Source organism: Penaeus monodon, chromosome 22 (genome assembly GCF_015228065.2).
Source record: "Penaeus monodon isolate SGIC_2016 chromosome 22, NSTDA_Pmon_1, whole genome shotgun sequence".
Lineage (NCBI taxonomy): Eukaryota > Metazoa > Arthropoda > Malacostraca > Decapoda > Penaeidae > Penaeus > Penaeus monodon.
In genome coordinates, this window is record NC_051407.1 from 17,910,708 (window position 1) to 17,911,057 (window position 350).

Genomic DNA, 350 nt, shown 5'->3' on the forward strand with positions numbered 1-350 from the left:
ATTAGGAATAACAGTTATCATTTCCTTAACCAAGATTCTAACTTTTCTTTCCTTTTTCACTTCCATAAACAAACTTTTATTTCAACTAATACTGAAATGGTTTTTAAATACTTCCTCCATCCACTCACTTCATAAAGGCAGCATCAGTCTGGCTTATGTACCCAGAGGAAACAGTTTAGCACCGTCACTTTTAAGAGGCTTTCGATGTCTCTAGGTCATAGTTTTTGTGTGAAATGAGCGTTTAGATAGTTTTTCCAAGTGTGTCCTACGCCTGGCATTGCATTCGCCAACCAATCAACGTCTTTGGAAAGGCTGAGCATTTGCCTCTTTATAGTTATTATCAACTACAG